We start from the raw sequence: 24,182 nt of genomic DNA on the forward strand, positions 1-24,182 counted from the left end.
CTTAACGTTTTACAGGGTGTTCCGTTTGAACCCCTTCATTCCATTGATATAAAAATGTTATCTTGGAAAGTTCTGTTTTTAATGGCTATTTCCTCGGCTCGAAGAGTCTCTGAGTTATCAGCCTTACATTGTGATTCCCCTTATCTGATTTTTCACTCAGACAAGGTAGTTCTGCGTACTAAACCTGGGTTCTTACCTAAGGTAGTCACTAACAGGAACATCAATCAAGAGATTGTTGTCCCATCCTTGTGTCCAAATCCTTCTTCAAAGAAGGAACGTCTTTTACACAATCTGGATGTAGTTCGTGCCCTCAAGTTCTACTTGCAGGCAACTAAAGATTTTCGCCAAACTTCTTCCTTGTTTGTCGTTTACTCTGGACAGAGGAGAGGTCAAAAAGCTTCTGCTACCTCTCTCTCCTTTTGGCTTCGTAGCATAATACGTTTAGCCTATGAGACTGCTGGACAGCAGCCTCCTGAAAGAATTACAGCTCACTCCACTAGAGCTGTGGCTTCCACTTGGGCCTTTAAGAATGAGGCCTCTGTTGAACAGATTTGCAAGGCTGCAACTTGGTCTTCACTTCATACTTTTTCCAAATTTTACAAATTTGACACTTTTGCTTCTTCGGAGGCTATTTTTGGGAGAAAGGTTCTTCAGGCAGTGGTTCCTTCTGTATAATGAGCCTGCCTTTCCCTCCCGTCATCCGTGTACTTTTGCTTTGGTATTGGTATCCCAGAAGTAATGATGACCCGTGGACTGATCACACATAACAGAAGAAAACATAATTTATGCTTACCTGATAAATTCCTTTCTTCTGTTGTGTGATCAGTCCACGGCCCGCCCTGTTTTTAAGGCAGGTAAATATCTTTTAAATTATACTCCAGTCACCACTTCACCCTTGGTTACTCCTTTCTCGTTGATTCTTGGTCGAATGACTGGGACTGACGTAGAGGGGAGGAGCTATATGCAGCTCTGCTGGGTGAATCCTCTTGCATTTCCTGTTGGGGAGGAGTTATATCCCAGAAGTAATGATGACCCGTGGACTGATCACACAACAGAAGAAAGGAATTTATCAGGTAAGCATAAATTATGTTATTTAATAAATAAGTTATGCATTTGTTACATGAAAATGGTCAAAATATTCAGGTTAAGGCTGTTCAATTCTTGGATTGGAAAAGCAATACTGATTCATCCCTAGGGGTAGGTATAGGGGTGTTACCATGCTAAAAATACATTTAACAATCTTGTGATAAGTGGGTTATTGTGGGTGTTTCTAATGGATTGGAATGTATTCAAATTTGAAAACCCTGCAAAAAGCCACAAAAGCCACATATCACAGGATACCTAATGGATTGGAATGGGGCTGGTACTTCAAATGTGCTAAAATAACACTTTTATGTCTCATTTGCTTTTGGAATTTTATGTCCTAATTGATCATTTCCCTATATCAACAAATTGCTCATATACAAAACACACTGACTATGATTAGAAAATAATATTTCTAGATTAATTAAATTAGTTTAACTAAAAAATGTATTATTTGTATCAGGTATTTGTAGAGCGCCAACAGATTCTGCAGCGCTACACTACACAAGAACCCACTCTGGATATGGTCAACCTTTTTTATGATATGATAAGTTATTTAGGGCCAAACTTTTGGTAACTTACTGTTCAATATTAGCTTTATTATATATTGTTAGACTCCCTATTTTTGTTGTTGTTTTACAGATAGAGGCAAATAGTACTGTCACGGATACCAAGCTGCCAAGGCAACCCCCTCATTATTGGATTACTGTGTTTTCACCGACCCCCTTTTATTTGTTGCTACACTGCTTGAACTTATGCCTTGAAAGAGCTGTTCGCTACCCCGCTTACCCCCCCCCCCCCGCCTCATTGAGGTCCGGCCAGAATATCATGGAATTACTCGCTGGCTGGACTCAATTGGGATCCCCGCTGAACTTAAACCTAGGTCTCTCCAGAGGCCCTTTGCCCCAGAGCTCCGCTCTTTTGGGGATTGGTACTTCCTATGAAGGGCAAGGATTGGGGTGATTGCCAGGAGGGAACTCACTTCGGAAAAACACAGGGTTTCTGACCCCCATCTACTACTACTACCACTGGCTGACCCGGTGTACCTTTGATCAGCTACCGTTCCGGCCCCCAGGGATGGATCATGTCGCTTTTTGGACTGAGACTAGCCTATCAGACCCAGACCCCCTCATCTATGTCAATGACACACCCTGACTTCATCTCATCCTTGACTCCATCCTGGTCTGCTGAAGCTTCGCCCCCCAGCCTCCCATTCCCAGATACTGAACAGGAACTGTTGAAAGGTATATAATTGACATCAATTAGTGGTGTATGTATTGTGATTCACTATTTAAATGGATTTAAAACAGTCTGTTTCATTGTTGTAATAAACATTCATTTTTCTATTTATGTATGTTAACATAATTTGTTCAGAGTCCATTACTTTATATCACAGCCCTAGAAGGGGATGTGGTCTAGAACTTAAAGGGACATGATACCCAAATATTGAAGCAATTACAAGTAATGCAGCATAGCTGTAAAAAGCTGCCTATAAAATATCACTTGAACATCTCTATGTAAAATAGAAAGATGTTTTACCTCAAAATTTCCTCAGTAGCCACATCCCATTGTAAAGTGACTTTAAACAGCCAATCAGGATGCTTTCCCTGGGACTTGCAAGGGAGTGTGTGTATGGCATGCAGAGACAGTTATGTTACTTTCCTATTCAGTTTAAGGAAGATTACTATGAAATCTCACAAGATTCAAGTGAAATTCCATGAGACCACAGTAAAGGAAAGCACAATATCAGCACTGATGAAACTGATTGACTGCTGTTTTTTTGCAACATGCAGATGACAGTAGCTGAAGGATAACTGCTCAAAGAGCACTTGATATTTGATAATTTGAGGTAAAATATCTTCCTTTTTTTACAAAGATATATTCAGGCAATGTTTTCGTGTCAGCTTTTTACAGTTTTGCTGCATCCCTTTCAAGTGATGTAACATATGGCTATTGTGTTTTTATTGCTCTTCTTTTGTTGAGGAAACAAAACAGTTTGAAGGGACAGTCAACTCCAAAATTGTTATAGTTTAAAAAGGTAGATACCACCTTTACTACCCAATCCACAGCTTTGCACAACCAACATTGTTATACTTTATAATATTTAAATCTCTAAATTTCTGCCTGTTTGCAAGCCACTACAGAGAGCCTCTTATTACATGCTTTTTTATTAGATTTTCACAACAGGAGACTGCTAGTTCATGTGGGCCATATAGATAACATTGTGCTCACACCCGTGAGTTGTGGATGACACTGCACTTATTGGCTAAAATGCAAGTCAATAGATAATTAAATAAATAGCCATGTGATCAGGGGCTGTCAAAAGAGGCTTAGATACAAGGTAATCACAGAGGTTAAAAGTATGTTAATTTAACCATGTTGGCTGTGCAAAACTGGGGAATGGGTAATAAAGAAATTATCTATCTTTTTAAAGAATAAAAATGTAGGAGTTGACTATCCCTTTAAGGACCAATAACCTAGGCACAGTAAAAACATCTCTAACATAAAAAAATGAATAAGAAGATAAACTTGTTGTAGTCTGAAAGGAAGATGCATTTTGTAAAACATGCAGCTCCTTTCATTACAAAATCCCAGTTCTATAGTATTAGTGCAGGAAATATTTGACTTGACTGCCAGTTATTTATCTTACATCAACTCATTTCTAATGTGAATATTGTCACAAAAGCCACTGTAACTGAGAACAGAACAGGGAAATCACATAATTAGAGAAACAAGATTCAAAGATGACACTTTTGGCATCCTTTCTAATTAAAATGGCTATTGTTCCTGAAACAGTTATGGCTGGGAATACAGATTACGCTAAATCAGACACTGAAAGAAGAACCTGACAAATGCTATACCTACTTCTAGATATGGTACAAGATAATAATACAAATACTATATCTAGCAAGATGTAAGACATATTTTGCGTTAGAAAAACACACAAAAAAAAACCCCAGATAAATCACTAAAACAGGAAAACTAGTTTACAAAAATAAAAAAGTAAGTAAAGGAAAAGCTAAAATAAATTTCCCTAGATGTGAGTCAATTAAAGTAATAGACATAACACAACAGCACATTTTTAAAGTCTGACTTTATAACAGCATAGAGCAGCACCGAGCAATAAAGTGTAACAGTTTAATACTGTGTTAAGTGTGTAAACTCAGAAATAAAGCTGAATTGTTAGCTTTTTTATTTTTGATCATGCTGAAACGACAATGATGAAATGCCTGCTAGGGGCAAGATTACATATACGGCATTGCCTGCAAAAGCCAGCGATGCCGGTTTTTACACGGTTTTGGTATCACATATATGGCGCCGCATATAAATGCTGAGCGTATCTTTCACCTGTTGCCTGCAATTTTTACTCCCATAGGCTAACATAGAACCACGTTGCAAATCGGTATCACATATTCAGTGCAAGGACATTTTACACCATTTTCACTTTGCCACATATAGGCAGGGGCAGCAAGCCTTGCACTGAAAATGTGAGCACCATAACTCCCGTAACTGCCTGAAAATATAAACTAACACCTAATGCATGCGCAATAACTATCTACCTGTCAACCGCCAACCCCCACTGCAATAACTAATAAAGTATATTAACCCCTAATCCTCCATTAACCCACATTGCAATAAAACTATTAACCCCTAATCCGCCATTAACCTACATTGCAATAAACCTAATAAAACTATTAACCCCTAATCCGCCAAACCCACACAACGTAATAATCCTAATAATTCTATTAACCCCTAATCTGCCAAACCCCCACAACGCAAATAACTGATTAAATTACTAAGGATTGGCTTATCCTACCCATATGACACCCGAAACCCGGAAGTATGACGATCACAGAAAAAAACGCTACTCACAAGGAGGATGCCTCTATAGCAGTCCATAGAAGTCACGGAGGGAAACCAAAGCGAACATACAGCCCAAGGAAGTACACCATTGTGTGGTAAGATTACCTATAACCCCTAAAGGACTTCCAGAAAGGAACTAAAAGGCAAGTACCTGCACATCTATACATATATTTTGAAGAAAACGGGGGTATGAACACACACTGAACACGTATTGGGTGGCCCACCTAAAATGTATCTACAAGGATCAATAAGAATACACTGCACTAGTATTACTGCACCTTTACTTGGACTGATCGCATGAGTATATAGCTTGCTTATAGATCAAGGAATCCCATTCTTATGAACATTTAGAACATAACCTGTGCATATCTTAGGGAATTTTATTTTATTTTATTTTGAATACCACCGGTGATTACGTATTTTCATACTTTTGTTTTAATTAAATTTGTACGTTGTATCCTACTGATTGATGTATTACTGCTTTTTAGCGCATCTTTTTGTTTTATTTAAATTAAATTGCTAAGCCCCCTAACCTAACACCCCCTAAATTAACCCCAATTACCTAAATTAAAAAAAATACTAAGTTACAATTAAAATAAAAAAGCTAACATTACTTAAAAATAAAAATCCTAAAATTAAATTAATCTAAGATTACAAAAAATAAAAAAGTCTAACACAGCATAAAATAATTAACCAAATTAGCAAAAATTAAAAAAATAAAACTAATCCCTATGAAAATAAAAAAGCCCTCCAAAATAAACCCCCCATAATCTAATACTAAACTACCAATAGCCCTTAAAAGGGCCATTTGTAGGGCATTGCCCTAAGTTAAACAGCTATTTTACCTTAAAAAATATTAAGCCCCCCTCTAACAGTAAAACCTCCCACCCACCAAACCACCCAAACTAAAAAAAAATAAACTACTCATTGCCCCTAAAGGGGCATTTGTATGGGCATTGCCCTTAAAAGGGCATTCAGCTCTTTTAAGAGTGCCCAATAAATCCCTGATCTAAAAAAAAAATCCTAAATCTAACCCCCAAATAGGTACTCACTGTTCCTGAAGTCCGGCGGAGATGGTCCTGTTCCAGGCGGCGGTGAAGTCTTCTTCCAAGCGTCCGACATCTTCTTCCAAACGGGGACCGTTTCTTCTTCATCCAGGACCAAGCCGGCGCGGAGCAGAGATGAGCATGGAGCAGGACCAGCAACGGTGGAACCATGGAGCATGGTGGATCCTCTTTGTACGATCACCGCTGTACACTGAATAGTGAATTCAAGGTATGTGTTTAAATATGGCGTCCCTTGCATTCCTATTGGCTGATTCGATTCTTCAAATTTAAATCAGCCAATAGGATGAGAGCTACTGAAATCCTATTGGCTGTTCAAAACACTTTCATCTGTTACTTCCCTAATGTAAATTGTTAAGGACTATGGTCACTTGACCAATTTTTCTATTAATTATAATAAGCCAGAAATTCTTAACATATCCATCTCTTCATCTGTGTTAAGTGAGATTACCGTATTTTTGGCTCCATAAGACGCACCTGACCATAAGATGCACCTAGTTTTTAGAGGAGGAAAACAAGAAAAAAAATATTCCGAAGAGAGCTTGTGTGTGATTGAGAGTGTGTGATAAAAATGTGTGTGAGTGTGTTAGAGTGTGTTAGAGTGTGTGTGTGTGAGAGAGAGCTTGTGTGTGATTGAGAGTGTGTGATAAGAGTATGTGTGTGTGAGAGTGTGTTAGTGTATGTGTGAGTGTGTGTGTGAGAGAGAGCTTGTGTGTGATTGAGAGTGTGTGATAAGAGTATGTGTGTGTGAGAGTGTGAGAGAGCTTGTGCGTGATCGAGAGTGTGTGATAAGAGTATGTGTGTGTGAGAGTGTGTTAGTGTATGTGTGAGAGAGAGCTTGTGTGTCTTTGAGAGTGTGTGATATGCCCCATGTAAAAACTAACATTTATGGCACCCTCATCCTTTCCAACTTGGGATTCAGTTGATTACATTATATATTAAAAAAACACAGAAGAAAAATACCAAAGCCTGGTTTTTCTTTTTTTAAACATTTATATAGATGGTAATTCTTGTCAAATTGATACACATAGGAAACACTAAATCAGTACCACAATATATTCAGACATAGCCAGTATATCCTACTAATGTGTACTGAATATTTTGATAAGCACTTTCAAAATGTTTGAACAAACTGAGCTACTAACACAGCCATACATAAAAGACAAACTAAGCACTAAAATGTTATTGATGCTATAAAATAGTGTCATTCTTCAAGACCCCTAAAATAGACACAGTTTCCAAATATCCAGCGCCAAGCTAAAAAAAAACTTGTGTAATAAGACAAGCTAATTCCCCCAGGGACATGACCTGCGTCTATATTGTCCAACAGCTTCTCAACACTCCCCAATCTATATTCCTTTTTCAGACATGACTCGTAGAATTTTTATCCAAAAGGCCCCCAAGATTTATATATTTCTCACCCAGTTTTTTAGCATACCCCCTGACTGGAACCCCAGCCAAGCGGCCACCGTTCACCGCAGCTCCGAGCCTCTCAACACCGACCTCCAGGTCATGTCACCAACACATGTGCGTGCCAGAACTTCCAGGACACTGACGTTATAACTAGTATCCCCACTGAGTTATGGGAAGTGTAGTCCTAGTTTGAGTGACTACTAAGTTGGAGGCGGAGCGTGACATGAGCTCAGCTGAGGAGCACTGACTCTGAGCGGCCTGCAGGCATTATAGCAAATAGGCTATGCATCCGGCTGCCCAATCCGGCCCTGCATTCGCTCCATAAGACGCACAGACATTTCCCCTTACTTTTGAGGGGGGGGAAAGTGCGTCTTATGGAGCGAAAAATACGGTATTTTACTTTCACTTGGGAATAACCATAGCACACTCCTTAACTGACATTCATTTCAACTATATTCTCCTCAGAAATTAGTTACAGTCTGCAGTCTCATCCTGGCTGTCCCATCTTTTTGTGGTTAGGCAGAATTGTTGAAACTAGAATAAATATCCTACTTAAAATGCTATATATTTTTAAGGTGCATCTTTACTTTTACTTAAATTCTTTCTTTTCTCCTTACAAAATATTGTAAATCAAAATATCTGGGAAATTTAAAAAAACAAAAGAGGATTAAAAAGCATTATTTATCTTCATAGGGAAAGAGGAGGGTTGGTGTACCTAATTTGCTCCACTATTATAATGTGGCTAATTTATCTAAAATATTACATTGGAGTTTCCAGTGGAGAGATACGGTATAGTTTAGCCTTGAGGAAGGTATTAGGTATCAATAATCAATAACCCTTTAATGGACAATCTACTCTTCCAGTATCTTCAACAAATTTGTCCCCATTGACTCCACTGTTAGGTAATAAAGCTTTAATTTATCATAATCTTAAAAAGGACTATGTATAGATAGTAAAGTTACCCATGATCACTTCTTTCAAGTAATTACTCCCAAGTCTCTAAACATTCACTGACAAGATTCTTTTTCTCAACCCTTTAACACGTGGTTATCTTATTTTCAATTATGTTGTTTCCTTTTTACTCACCTTAACGAGGGAATATGATTAGACCACAAACTTTCTTTAAAAAGAGTATGGTCTATACCCTGGTTTCTCAACAGCTAGGCCACAGCCCAGTACCGGGCCTTGACAGACCTCCTGGTGGGCCACAATCTGAAATGCCTCAACTGCAAGCTGTGAAAGGCCTGTCACTCCACACATACATACCTGGCAGGCCTGTCAGAGTGCCAGTGCACATGTGCATGTGCACATATAGCATCAGTTTATCGGGAGGACAGTGTGGGAAAAGGAACAGATAGGACTGGACCTGGGCACCACAGTTAAGCTGACACCAATGAATGTATATATTCTCTTCCCCCATTTACACCAATGCATTATAATACAGTATGTATATATATATATATATATATATATATATATATATATATAATACACACAAACACATACACACACACACACACACACAAATAGTCTACTTATATCGCAAGAACAATGGGGTTAAATGTTTCTTTCCACTAAAAATCCTTTATCTCAGTTTATTTAATAGAAACAAGTTGTAAAGCATTTATGAGGTGGTATGTAACTGCCTGGCTGCAATCAAGTTCTTTCTCCATATTGGGGAGTTACTCGAGGAAATGTGAGGAGGAGGGGTCTTTTGATCTTATTTGGTGGGAGTGAGAAGTAAATCAGGCCAGGTGATCACTATTATAGAACTTACCTTAGGGTTCTCTATAGAGTTCATCTCTTTATTATTTCTTTTAAACAACCCACCCTCTAAATCTTGTAAAATATAAGCTAGCCTTATTTAAAATTATGATAAATTGTATTAAGATATGAAACCCAAATTTTTTCTTTCATAATTTCAGCATGAAATTTTAAGCAACTTTCTAATTTACTCCAATTATCAATTTTTCTTTGTTCCCTTGGTATCTTTATTTGAAAGGCAGGAATGTAAGATTAGGAGCCAGCCCATATTTTGTTCAGCACCTGGGTAGCGCTTGCTGATTGGTGACTAAATATAGCTACCAATCAGCAATGCCTACCTAGGGTGCTGAACTAAAAATAATAGAAGTAAATCTAAAATCTGAAAAATGTTATCTGAAACCCAAAAGTATTCTTTTTTATTATGTCCCTTTACGGTCTATTTCTCAACTCTTGTATGCTTATTCTATAACATTTTTGCTGTGAAGAAAAAGCATGTTGTTTCTGCAGACACAATTTCACAGTTTTGAGAACTACAAAAGCAATGATATGTGCTAATACCTTCTAGATAGAAAACAAAGGCCCACAATTATCTGACAAAAACCTTTGGGAAAGCATGATGTGAATGGATCAATAAAATTAATTTACCAAAAAATTAAACATTACAGTCATGAATATACAGCACCTTGCTATATAATTAAATACAAATCTATATTTCAGGATGAATAACCTTTAGATTATAATGTATGTTAAATAGAAACTGTCTTTAGATAAATCTTTCCTCAAAACACATTTTATTTTAAAAAAAATATCCTATTTATCTAAAATTCTGATTTAAATTATAAACAAAAAAACAGATTTAAATAAAACAAATCATTTTTTTAATATTTTTTTTTTATCCACCCTGCATTACAGAAACTAGCTAGTCTTTGTATTCCAATATTTATTGTCCTTCTTGCTGGTTGGTCTGATTCTATTCTATATATCATTGACTATAAATCAGGCTATAATTAATATAATTTCACTAAAAAATGTACAATATTTACAGATCAGATTTTTCATAGGCACATATTAGAGTGGAAATGCAAACATGTTTCTATTAAAAACTAAAATGTGCTCATATGCAATGCACTTGTATTAGCAAAATGCTTCTAGTAAAACTTCTAACCTATAACTATTTAAGTGACCCTACACGGCAAAGGTACAGGTTGAGCATATGTACATATGCTCCATTCTCATCACTGAAACTCTTCACCTGATCAGACAGCTGGCAGTAGCTATAGTTGTGGCTGGTAAAGTTGGTAGGGCAGACACAGAACTAGAAGCATTAGGCGGGAACTTCTTAACAATTTATTCACATTTTATTTTTCACACACACACACACTTATAGAATCTTAGAAATCTCCAAGATCATTCCCTAGATAGTCATATCTCTACCCCTTACATAATTCATCCTATTAAAAGTAAAAGAATAAATAATGGACATAAAGGCATTCCTTCCAAATGTCCCAGATATTGCAGGATTCATCACTAGCGATGCTGTAAAGCTATGTGTTTATTAGAAACGATTAAACATACTGTGAAATATTCTAAATAATCCATAGAATATATCTAAATTTTATACAGTATTTATAATCATTTTTATTCATATTTTTCAATATTTTATATGTAATATTTCAAAAACATGCATTGAAGTTAGCAATTCTTCATGTGCGCTAACCCGACCACGTTAGTCCTAAATAGCGATCCCTAATGCGTGTTACGCATATTTTCATTCCTTTGTTCTTTACTTGCACCTAGATTACGAGTTTTGCGATACGGTTTTAATGCTGACAAAATGGCCATTTCAGCGTTAAAACAGTAACGCAACCATTGCGAGTCTTGTCGGTATATCTATACCGCAAGTATTTTAGCTTGTAACTCAACGTCAATCCCGCACTCAAAAAATGACGTTTTTGCTTTGGATTTCCATAGCGCCGGTATTACAGGTTGTGCGGTGAGGCTAAAATGCTTGCGTTCCAACCTTTACCGACACGATCCATTCCGCTATCTGAAAGCAGTAGTTAGGAGTTTTGCACCACAAAAATGTTTCACAAAACTCATAACTAAACTGTTAAAAAGTACACTAACACCCATAAACTACCTATTAACCCCTATTCCGCCGCCCTCCCGCATCGCAAACACTATTTAAAATGTATTAACCCCTAATCTGCCGCTCCTGACATCACTGCTACTAAATAAAGTTATTAACCGCTAAACCTCTGGCCTCTCACATCACCGCCACTAAATAAACCTATTAACCCCTAAACCGCCATCCATTACATCGCAAAAAAATAAATTAAACTATTAACCCCTAAACCTAACTTTAAATTAAAATTACAATATCCCTATCTTAAAATAAATAAAAATTTACCTGTGAAATTAAAAAAAACTAAGTTTAAACTAACAACTAAAGGGACACTGAACCCAATTTTTTTCTTTTGTGATTCAGATAGAGCATGCAATTTTAAGCAACTTTCTAATTTACTCCTATTATATTTTCTTCATTCTCTTGGTATCTTTATTTGAAATGCAAGAATGTAAGTTTAGATGCCAGCCCATTGTTGGTGAACAACCTTGGTTGTCCTTGCTGATTGGTGGATAAATTCATGCACCAATAAAAAAAAGTGCTGTCAAGAGTTTTAAACCCCCAAAAAAAAGATGCCTTCTTTTTCAAATAAAGATAGCAAGAAAATGAAGACAAATTGATAATAGGAGTAAAGTAGAAAGTTGATTAAAATTGCATCTATCTGAATCACGAAAGAAAAAATTTGGGTTCAGTGTCTCTTTAACTTAACATAACTATTATACTAAAATTAAAATAACTACCAATTAAATAAACTAAATTACACATTGAAAAAACCTAACACTATTAAAAAAAATTAAGTCTAAAATTACAATAAATAAAAAATACTAAATTAGAAAAAATAGTAAACACTAAATTACAAAAAATAACAAATTAAATTATCCAAAATAAAAACAATTACACCTAAACTAATACCCCTATACCCCCCCCCAATAAAAAAAACCCTACAATAAACTCCCAACATCCCTTAAAAGGGACTTTTGTAGGGCATTGCCCTAAAGAAATCAACTCTTTTACCTGTAAAAAAATACAAAGACCCCCCAACAGTAAAAACCCACCACCAAAACCAACCCCCAAAATAAAAAACCTAACTCTAACAAAAGCCTAAGATACCCATTGCCCTAAAAAGGGCATTTGTATGGGCATTGCCCTTAAAAGGGCATTCAGCTCTTTTAAAAAAAAGCCCAAACCCTAATCTAAAAAACAAAACCCACCCAAAAAAAGGTTAAAGTGCCATAAAACAGGTTGAGATCTGTGCATATACTAAAACGGCTAATTAAGTAAAAATAGTTTGCATAAAAAATTGTTTAAAAATTGTTGGGAAGTATTTTTAAATAATTTTCAAAAATAAGCAAAAATACTTAAAATATTCATGCTGTCTGTACACTGTGCTCAACCCCTCTTATCTGTGTTTAGACACAGGCATTGTATTTCAACTGAGTTCAGCTTCTAGGCATGCTCCAGCAGATAATCCCTATTCATTTGTGTATTTTATCAAAACAACAATAAATATAGCTACAGTCATAAAAGGAATTGTGTGGGGGGAGAGCTGTACAATTCAGAAAATTAAAAGAAAGGGTTAATGGTGAGGCACTGCAGTACAAATTTGCAGGTAAAGTAATTAATGTACATATTATATTTTGTCTCTATCTCAGCTTGTTTTATGTCCCTTTAAAAAAAAAAAAACTAACACTAACCCCCGAAGATCCACTTACAGTTCCTTAAGTCCAGACATTTTTGAAATTCAAATCAGCCAATAGGATAAGAGCTACTGAAATCCTATTGGCTGTTCAATAATCAATAGGATGAGAACTACTTAAATTATATTGGCTGATAGCCAATAGAATTTCAGTCTGGACTTCAGATCTTCAGATCTTCGGGGGTTAGTGTTAGGTTTTTTTTTTAACTTTTTTTGGGTGTATTTTTTTTAGATTAGGGTTTGGCCTTTATGTAAAAGAGCTGAATGCCCTGGCCTTTATGTAAAAGAGCTGAATGCCCTTTTAAGGGCAATGTCCTACAAAAGGCTCTTTTAAGGGCTATTGGTAATTTATAGTAGGCTATGGCTTTTTTTTATTTGTGGGGGGGGGGCTTTTTTATTTTTTATATATCTATTAGATTAGGTGTAATTGTTTTTATTTTGGGTAATTTAGTTTGTTATTTTTCGTTGTTTAGTGTTTGTTATGTTTTGTCATTTGGTATTTTTTATTTTTTGTAATTTTAGACTTAAATTTTTTTAATAGTGTTAGGTTTTTTCAATGTGTAATTTAGTTTATTTAATTGGTAGTTATTTTAATTTTTTTTTATTTTTTATTATTTTTTATTGAGGTTATGCAGTGAAAAAACAACATACAGTGACAAGTATGTAACAATTAATGCTCTTAAATAGTTTGTCAAACATTTTCGAATACATAAAAGCAATAAGAATCAAAAACATCAATAAATACAACAATGCATGAGAGCAACTTAGCTTCTTAAACCTCAAATTTTTATGTATATATTAGCAAGACTGGCTGACTAGATAGAAGGCCTCTCATGGACCTATCAGCTATAAGGGAATGGAATAACATATGATAGTCAGATCTGTGGCCTCTGAAGGGCCTAAGAGTAGCATATGGTGCAAATGTAATATGGGGGGAAGGGATTTCAGAGGCGAGAGACGCTTATTAAATGGGGGGGAAGATGGAGGACGGAGCCAAATAGGAGCAACACTTGTGAACAATGGTTAGGTATAAAATCTTATTGTTGTCTGGGGGGCAGATATAGGGCAAGATATCGGTAAGAGTCCCATGGCATTGGTATGCTTAAGATTTATAAACCCTTAAAGGGAGATGAAACCCAAATTTTTTTCTTTCATGATTTAGAAAGAGGATACAATTATAAACAACTTTCTAATTTACTTCTATTATCTATTTTGCTTCATTCTCTTGATATTCTTTGCTGAAATGCATATCTAGATATGCTTAGTAACTGCTGATTGGTAGCTGCATATAGATGCCTCCTGTGATTGGTTCACCGTGTGCATTGCTATTTCTTCATTAAAGAAGTAATAAAATTAAATAGAAGTAAATTGGAATGTTGTTTAAAATTGTGTTCTCTACTGTAATCATGAAAGAAAATGTTTGGGTATAGTGTCCCTTTAAGTAATAGTGCACTATGGGGAAGTTTGGGGCTGACATGTAAATTGATATAAGACTAGGGATATATACTGGAGCTATCTATAGTAGTTTCAACCAAGACCTATCAGTCTATATAGTAAATAGTGTGTTGTACTTAGGCCGTTAGATTAGGTAGACAGTTAATAAACATATATACAGGTAGTAATATCCACATCTCATAGCTAGGGAGAAAGACATCATTGGCATGATAACAGAAAATATGTACACGTGGATGTCTGACTTTGCCCCAATATGACTAGTATTGTCGACATGGGCTAAATGACTAGCTAAATATAAGAATAAAAAAATGAGATATAGGGGGCTTCTAGATGAACCCCTCTCCTGGGGAGATGCCAGCTATAGGTGATGTGGGAAAAAGGAGTAGGGATATGACCCGCAGGCAACAAGTACCGGCGGGAAAGGGAGGAGAGGGGCCCATCAGGAATAAAAAATTTGTTCTATTAGTAAAAACAACATCATAGGGAGCACCACTATCTAGAAAATTTCTAACAATGTATTCTTCATACAAAGTTATGGTGTATAAAATGGGAAACATAAATAGAAATATCATAATAATTGAAGAGTAATACAAACTTTCTCTGTAAGGTCTCAGATGGCCTGATATCGACTAGTCTAAGCTATATATCCCAACTATACCCGTAGCACAACAATAATGGGCTAATTAATAATTATGAGCAGTGCAGTGCTTAGGCCTTAAATTAATGGTGCTTTAGATAGCCAAAGATATAGGCATCATATAAGGTACTGGTGTCATAAACTTAAAATAGTATATCATAGCATGTCGAGAGCAGTGCATCTGGGCACAGAATAAAGATGACAAATATGTGGATGCTATCCTGGTAATGTAGAAGTCTGATAGCCTATGAAATATGTGTATGAAAGTAGCATAGGCAGTCTCTGTAAGGCCCTGGCTGGTAAGATACAAACTAGTCTATGTAGTATATATCACCCATATCCATACAGTAATAATAATGGAGGAATTAATATCTAGGAACAAAACAGTATTTGAACCTTAGGAGCAAGTAGTTTTAGATAGCTAAAGATATAGGCACCATCTAAGATACTAATATAATAATGGGTGCATGTTTCTTCTCCTAATGCCAAAAATGATACAAATATCTTACCCCAACTAGCTAGGGGCAATAGATCTAAGTTAGGGAAGTTAACTATATACAAAAATCCTGTAATAGAACTCCAAGCGAAACAGAGAGCGCCAATGAGCGACAAGTAGCTGTGATACAACAATTTATATAGCTAGTCTAGTAAGAGTGTAGGCTATGAGGAGCTTTTAAGTAGGTTATGAGGCTGCTCCTTTTATAAGATTAATGTAGTTATGTATATACAGGTGGAGCGCATATAATATATAAACATTGCAAAAACACATTATTTCTATGTTAGGAGTCTAGGTATTAAACCACCATAGATAACTTAAACATATAGCATACCCCTGTTCCCATTCAATAATAGTATGTAGTATAAGCTTGATACTGGAACAGGGTAATATGGCTGCAATGTCGGTAATACATATATTCAAATTACTCTTACCCACAGCATTTTATACAGTTGTACGTGTGAAGAGATATTATCCAAGTAGTATGCACTCATGTATATATAATTTATGACTAGCAATGTGTGGTCAACAAAATCCTATCTACAGTCTGCAACAGTAGCCCTCGCTATAGGCTTGGCAGCTGTGTACTTCTCTTTATCTCAAGTAGCTCCCACCAGGCCAGCCATATATCAACAGTGAGTAAGGTGGGTTACAATGAGCCTTGTCCCTATATATCTATGGGGTTGGCATAACCATATCTAATATAAAGTGCAAACAAGTATGTAATAATCATAAACATTGAGCATATATAGGTTAGTATATGATAAACAATAAGCTGGGGTGAATGTCTGTTTGTGTGATGCCTGTCTACATAGAAATACTTTTCTCCAACATAGGTGTGTCCGGTCCACGGCGTCATCCTTACTTGTGGGATATTCTCTTCCCCAACAGGAAATGGCAAAGAGCCCAGCAAAGCTGGTCACATGATCCCTCCTAGGCTCCGCCTTCCCCAGTCATTCTCTTTGCCGTTGTACAGGCAACATCTCCACGGAGATGGCTTAGAGTTTTTTGGTGTTTAAATGTAGTTTTTATTCTTCAATCAAGAGTTTGTTATTTTAAAATAGTGCTGGTATGTACTATTTACTCTGAAACAGAAAAGAGATGAAGATTTCTGTTTGTAAGAGTAAAATGATTTTAGCAACCGTTACTAAAATTGATGGCTGTTTCCACACAGGACTGTTGAGAGGAATTAACTTCAGTTGGGGGAAACAGTGAGCAGACTTTTGCTGCTTGAGGTATGACACATTTCTAACAAGACTTGGTAATGCTGGAAGCTGTCATTTTCCCTATGGGATCCGGTAAGCCATTTTTATTAAATAAGAATAAAGGGCTTCACAAGGGCTTTAAAGACTGGTAGACATTTTTCTGGGCTAAAACGATTGATATATAAGCATTTTTAATACTTCATAGTTTTGAGGAGTTATTTTATTCTTGGGAATTATGTAAAATAACCGGCAGGCACTGTATTGGACACCTTTTTCACTGGGGGCCTTCTCTAATCATAGGCAGAGCCTCATTTTCGCGCCTCTATTGCGCAGTTGTTTTTGGGAAGCAAGACATGCAGATGCATGTGTGAGGAGCTCAGATACATAGAAAAAGCTTACTGAAGGCGTCATTTGGTATCGTATTCCCCTTTGGGCTTGGTTGGGTCTCAGCAAAGCAGATACCGGGGACTGTATAGGGGTTAAATATAAAAACGGCTCCGGTTCCGTTATTTTAAGAGTTAAAGCTTTCAAATTTGGTGTGCAATACTTTTAAGGCTTTAAGACACTGTGGTGAAATTTTGGTGAATTTTGAACAATTCCTTCATACTTTTTCACATTTTCAGTAATAAAGTGTGTTCAGTTTAAAATTTAAAGTGACAGTAACGGTTTTATTTTAAAACGTTTTTTGTACTTTGTTATCAAGTTTATGCCTGTTTAACATGTCTGAACTATCAGATAGACTATGTTCTGTATGTGGGGAAGCCAAGGTTCCTTCTCATTTAAATAGATGTGATTTATGTGACACAAAATTTAGAGAAAATGGGGGCGGGGCTGACTCCTGAAGCGGCAGGACGCATCTGTATTAAGCTCTCAAATATAACATAATTATTTTTGTAATTTACCTATAAAAATAATTGAAGTGGAAACAAATACGCTTGATACACTACTGGCAGATTGAGAGTGGATGTTTAGAACTGCGAACCTGACCTATGCTCTTTGGGAAGCCATTTGCAGCTACCGCTAACTTTAGTGGAGTTCCACGTGGCTAAGGCTACCGCATATATCCCCCCCCAGACTCTGGGTTACAAGGCACAGTGACATCTGTGCAAATCTTATCACTTAACCACTAATTAACTACTCAGCCTGTGCAATGAATCCCCGGACAGCTAGTGGATACGGAATATTGGCAGCTGTGGATGTCTGGGAGCAGAACCTGCAGGGGCTGATAACTCAATACTTCCAAGATCTTGAGAGGGAACTCAAAACGATGCTGCCTCTACTCTACTCCGATCCTAAGCAATCAGCCGATAGTGACCAAGGTGCTATGAAGTTACCCACTGAAGCCGCCATGACGCTCAGAGATAGCCCGAATGTGAAAAACATACCCTTGAGCGCTGATCCACTGCACACCGTAAGCCTGACTGATCCTACAAAAACTACGAGCACTAACCTGCTTGAAGAGGAGTCCTCGCACGTTAAGAAAAGATTACACCCGGATAGAAGAAAACGATCGTCTGTTAGAGGACAGCTGCAGTTCAGAAATGACCACTTTGCTCCCAGAACAGACTTTCCGCAGCGAAACGGAAAACCTGGGCTTCATAGTGAGGACGATGCAAAAGTCCGGCAAATCCAATCCAAGCTGCATAGAGATAACACCGACAGCGGCAGGCATATGGGATCTATGCCGAAAGTTCTCTGCACCAAGATTAAGATGGCCTGTATTACTCTACAAGGCCCAAAATGTGAACTGCACCTGATGGCTGCCTTTGCGAGACCAGGGACGATCCGGGGTAGGCTGAGGTTCAAAACATATAATGCCTCCATTAGACTGCATAGCCTTACAAGACATTTGCTATATATGTGGTTTCTAGTTAATTTTATTGTCTTTGTTCAATCACTTTGTTCTACAGCTGAATGTTTGTTAATTCATCAAAGGATATTACCATATACTAGTAGCTAAGCTATATATTTTTAGTGAAGAGACTAGTGGCAAGAAAACTACTGACTCTCTTTTTTTCTCTATATTGACCACATGTTATTACACTCCTAGTCTAAGACACAAGCATGGTAAAATTGTATTTCTCATAATGCCCCTGAATATGTCTCTACCTGATTATCTAGTTTTAACCTCATATACTGGTTAATTTAAACCTATACTTTACTACATCAGAAATGTTATTATAAAACCTTCCTTGAGTTCAAATAATTACTTTTCCTATATGAAAAGGTCCCAGCTTTAATCTACTACAAGCCCAGGTTGATGTATACGTTGTCATTATTCTGATCTCTTTGGTGGTTATGAGTTTCTAGTCTCTACTATATAGTGTACTTTTTACATGCTGAATAGTATGATGATCACCTCAAAGTTCTATTATCTACTAATTCATTTATACTATTATGTGTGATATATACATCTGGGGTCCAAAAGTGGCCCATTCTGATATTTTATCTTATCCCCTAGAATTCCCCATCCTGACTTAAATTCTACTATGAGGGGTCCAAAAGAGATCTCTACTTATCATTGAGGGAAATCATTATATCTGACTCTACATCATATTTCAAGGGGATACGTCTTGAATAAAAACTTGAGGTTCAAAAAAAAAAAAAGAGTGAATATAACCTTTATTGTTGCTTTCCAGACATGCTACCTCCACAGGAATTCATTTCAGTGTCCACTGTTGTAAGTGATAAATAAGTTGACGGTATGTATATTGATTACTGTGCATGTTTGTTTGTATATCATTCATATAGTACCCATGTTCTGGGCCACTCGGTCTAATATGTTTTCATAGAACCATGCTTAGTCCTCCATTAAATAGATTCGCCCCTCTATGCTAACCAGCTGTGCTAAAACTCTCACTGTTACTGCATCGTCAGCGGCCGAGATGATGTGGTGCATTAAACTTATTCATCCATAGTTGTAGAGAGTTTCAATTTTATTCTTGTGTGTGGCACAGGGGAGAGTTTTACTTGTTAGGATGAGCAGCCTTATAACATCGGCCCTTCCCGTCAGTAAAATAGTTGTACTATATCACATACCCAATTACCTACCTTTATGATTATACTAGAAACGTAGCTCTATGTCAGGATAGCAATATTAATTGCTATGGCCTATTTGTCGCTATAGATTACTGAGGTAAACTCACTTAACCGTGCCCCTTTGTGGTCATTCTCAACCTACCCTAATGACTTTTTGTTCCAGAGAATGCATCTTGGAACTCACCGCTGCCGAACATAATTGTTGGGCTTTCCTGCTATCTTATTAAGGGGGGATAATAAACTCTGGTTACAGGGTTCAATTTGTTCTTAGTGTTATAGGTTAGGACTCCAAGGCTCTCTAGCTGTATATGCCCATGTATTCCTTTCCTTTCCCATGTGGTTCGGAGGCCCAGGAGAGAGTGCCCTCTATCTGGTCTGAAAATTATATAAAAACCCATAAGAAGCTGGAGCAGTTTAAGTTATATCTCCCTTCTGTACGTTCTGTGACTCACTATTTGTTTATACTGATGTTCAATTGTTTGCTGAATAGGGTGTCTTATGATATTTAATATTTCCCTTTATACAAAATGTTTTCATTGCATAGTTAGTCCTTATCTATTGTTCATATTCATGTAGGTCCAAGAGTGGCCTATTTATTATTTTCTTTCCTCCTTAAAGTCCCCCTTCACGTCTATAATGTAGTCCAGGAGGTCCAAGAGAGGCCTCGTTAGTTTTTCCTTGGGGGAAATAATTTAACTTCATATCATGTATTATTATATCTTAGGAGGTATCAGAAAACTGAGGTTCAATGCTCAATTTGTATTTACAACTTCAAGCAATATGTGTGTTAATGGATGATGTTATATGATGACTATCTAACTGTCAACTTTATGTTTGCGTAGTGTTTTGTGTAATTACTTGCTTGTATTATTTTTTTTTTCTTAAAACCTCAATAAAAAAAAAAAAAAAAAAAAAAAAAATTTTTAGAGAAAATGATGCCCAAGATGATTCCTCAAGTGAGGGGAGTAAGCATGGTACTGCATCATCCCCTCCTTCGTCTACGCCAGTCTTGCCCACACAGGAGGCCCCTAGTACATCTAGTGCGCCAATACTCCTTACTATGCAACAATTAACGGCTGTAATGGATAATTCTATCAAAAACATTTTAGCCAAAATGCCCACTTATCAGCGAAAGCGCGACTGCTCTGTTTTAGAAAATATTGAAGAGCATGAGGACGCTGATGATATTGGTTCTGAAGTGCCCCTACACCAGTCTGAGGGGGCCAGGGAGGTTTTGTCTGAGGGAGAAATTTCAGATTCAGGGAAAATTTCTCAACAAGCTGAACCTGATGTGATTACATTCAAATTTAAATTGGAACATCTCCGCGCTCTGCTTAAGGAGGTGTTATCTACTCTGGATGATTGTGAGAATTTGGTCATTCCAGAGAAATTATGTAAGATGGACAAGTTCCTAGAGGTCCCGGGGCCCCCCGAAGCTTTTCCTATACCCAAGCGGGTGGCGGACATTGTAAACAAAGAATGGGAAAGGCCCGGCATACCTTTTGTCCCTCCCCCTATATTTAAGAAATTGTTTCCTATGGTGGACCCCAGAAAGGACTTATGGCAGACAGTCCCCAAGGTCGAGGGGGCGGTTTCTACTCTAAACAAACGCACTACTATCCCTATAGAAGATAGTTGTGCTTTCAAAGATCCTATGGATAAAAAATTAGAGGGTTTGCTTAAAAAGATGTTTGTTCAGCAAGGTTACCTTCTACAACCAATTTCATGCATGGTTCCTGTCACTACAGCAGCGTGTTTCTGGTTCGATGAACTAGAAAAGTCGCTCAATAAAGATTCTTCTTATGAGGAGATTATGGACAGAATTCATGCTCTCAAATTGGCTAACTCTTTTACTTTAGACGCCACTTTGCAATTGGCTAGATTAGCGGCGAAAAATTCAGGGTTTGCTATTGTGGCGCGCAGAGCGCTTTGGCTAAAATCTTGGTCAGCGGATGCGTCTTCCAAGAACAAATTGCTTAACATACCTTTCAAGGGGAAAACGCTGTTTGGCCCTGACTTGAAAGAGATTATTTCTGATATCACTGGGGGTAAGGGCCACGCCCTTCCTCAGGATAGGTCTTTCAAGGCTAAAAATAAACCAAATTTTCGTCCCTTTCGCAGAAACGGACCAGCCCCAAGTGCTACATCCTCTAAGCAAGAGGGTAATACTTCTCAAACCAAGCCAGCCTGGAGGCCAATGCAAGGCTGGAACAAAGGTAAGCAGGCCAAGAAACCTGCCACTGCTACCAAGACAGCATGAGATGTTGGCCCCCGATCCGGGACCGGATCTGGTGGGGGGCAGACTTTCTCTCTTCGCTCAGGCTTGGGCAAGAGATGTTCTGGATCCTTGGGCGCTAGAAATAGTCTCCCAAGGTTATCTTCTGGAATTCAAGGAGCTACCCCCAAGGGGGAGGTTCCACAGGTCTCAATTGTCTTCAGACCACATAAAAAGACAGGCATTCTTACATTGTGTAGAAGACCTGTTAAAAATGGGAGTGATTCATCCTGTTCCATTAGGAGAACAAGGGATGGGATTCTACTCCAATCTGTTCATAGTTCCCAAAAAAGAGGGAACATTCAGACCAATCTTAGATCTCAAGATCCTAAACAAGTTTCTCAAGGTTCCATCGTTCAAAATGGAAACCATTCGGACAATTCTTCCTTCCATCCAGGAAGGTCAATTCATGACCACGGTGGATTTAAAGGATGCGTATCTACATATTCCTATCCACAAGGAACATCATCGGTTCCTAAGGTTCGCCTTTCTGGACAAGCATTACCAGTTTGTGGCACTTCCATTCGGATTAGCCACTGCTCCAAGAATTTTCACAAAGGTACTAGGGTCCCTTCTAGCGGTGCTACGACCAAGGGGCATTGCAGTAGTACCTTACTTGGACGACATACTGATTCAAGCGTCGTCCCTACCACAAGCAAAGGCTCATACGGACATTGTCCTGGCCTTTCTCAGATCTCACGGGTGGAAAGTGAACGTAGAAAAAAGTTCTCTATCTCCGTCAACAAGAGTTCCCTTCTTGGGAACAATAATAGACTCCTTAGAAATGAGGATTTTTCTGACAGAGGCCAGAAAATCAAAACTTCTAAGCTCTTGTCAAGTACTTCATTCTGTTCCTCTTCCTTCCATAGCGCAGTGCATGGAAGTAATAGGTTTGATGGTCGCGGCAATGGACATAGTTCTTTTTGCGCGAATTCATCTGAGACCATTACAACTGTGCATGCTCAGTCAGTGGAATGGGGATTATACAGACTTGTCTCCGACGATACAAGTAGATCAGAGGATCAGAGATTCACTCCGTTGGTGGCTGACCCTGGACAACCTGTCACAGGGGATGAGCTTCCGCAGACCAGAGTGGGTCATTGTCACGACCGACGCCAGTCTGGTGGGCTGGGGCGCGGTCTGGGAACCCCTGAAAGCTCAGGGTCTTTGGTCTCGGGAAGAATCTCTTCTCCCGATAAATATTCTGGAACTGAGAGCGATATTCAATGCTCTCAAGGCTTGGCCTCAGCTAGCAAAGGCCAAATTCATACGGTTTCAATCAGACAACATGACGACTGTTGCGTATATCAACCATCAGGGGGGAACAAGGAGTTCCCTGGCGATGGAAGAAGTGACCAAAATCATTCAATGGGCGGAGACTCACTCCTGCCACTTGTCTGCAATCCACATCCCAGGAGTGGAAAACTGGGAAGCGGATTTTCTGAGTCGTCAGACATTTCATCCGGGGGAGTGGGAACTCCATCCGGAAATCTTTGCTCAAATTACTCAATTGTGGGGCATTCCAGACATGGATCTGATGGCCTCTTGTCAGAACTTCAAGGTTCCTTGCTACGGGTCCAGATCCAGGGATCCCAAGGCGACTCTAGTAGATGCACTAGTAGCACCTTGGACCTTCAACCTAGCTTATGTATTCCCACCGTTTCCTCTCATCCCCAGGCTGGTAGCCAGGATCAATCAGGAGAGGGCATCGGTGATCTTGATAGCTCCTGTGGCCACGCAGGACTTGGTATGCAGACCTGGTGAATATGTCATCGGCTCCACCATGGAAGCTACCTTTGAGACAGGACCTTCTTGTTCAAGGTCCGTTCGAACATCCGAATCTGGCATCACTCCAACTGACTGCTTGGAGATTGAACGCTTGATTTTATCAAAGCGAGGGTTCTCAGATTCTGTCATTGATACTCTTGTTCAGGCCAGAAAGCCTGTAACTAGAAAAATCTACCATAAAATATGGAAAAAATATATCTGTTGGTGTAAATCTAAAGGATTCCCATGGAACAAGATAAAAATTCCTAAGATTCTATCCTTTCTTCAAGAAGGTTTGG

The sequence above is a fragment of the Bombina bombina genome, chromosome 7 (assembly GCF_027579735.1).
Source record: "Bombina bombina isolate aBomBom1 chromosome 7, aBomBom1.pri, whole genome shotgun sequence".
NCBI classification, from domain to species: domain Eukaryota; kingdom Metazoa; phylum Chordata; class Amphibia; order Anura; family Bombinatoridae; genus Bombina; species Bombina bombina.